This window comes from Chelonia mydas, chromosome 12 (genome assembly GCF_015237465.2).
Source record: "Chelonia mydas isolate rCheMyd1 chromosome 12, rCheMyd1.pri.v2, whole genome shotgun sequence".
NCBI classification, from domain to species: Eukaryota; Metazoa; Chordata; order Testudines; family Cheloniidae; genus Chelonia; species Chelonia mydas.
Genome location: NC_051252.2, coordinates 4,698,854 through 4,699,347, shown reverse-complemented (window position 1 = coordinate 4,699,347; position 494 = coordinate 4,698,854).

Sequence of the window (494 nt, the reverse complement as noted above, 5' to 3'; positions counted from 1 at the left end):
GCCCCGTCGCCGGGAGCGCGGCGGGGCGGGGCCTGGGGGGCGGGGCCTGGGCGCGCGCGGGCGGGGGCGGGGCCTGGCCCGTTGCCATGGCGAGGGCCGAGTCTCGCGCTGCGGGGGGCGCGTCGAGCCGCGCGGGGACCCGCCCTCGGGCCGAACCCCGGGGCCGGGCGAGCCTCCCCCGGCTGGGCCGGGCCTTGTGCGGAGCCCGCCTGGGGACGGGTCGGTCCCGGTCCCGGTCCCGGCCCCGGCCCCGGCCCCGGCCCCGGCCCGGCGGCTCTCGGCCGTTCCGCCCCCTCAGGAGGCTGATTGTCCCCCGCACTTCACCGGCTCGGCCCCCCCCCGCGAAACCCGCCGCCCTTCCCCACTGCCCCAGGCCCCTCTCCCCCGACGAAACCCGCCACCCCGGCCCCCCCGGCGAAATCTCGCCGCCCTTCCCCGCCGCCCAGGGCCCCCCCCCCCCCCCCGGCGGGTAACCGCCGCCCTTTCCCGCTGCC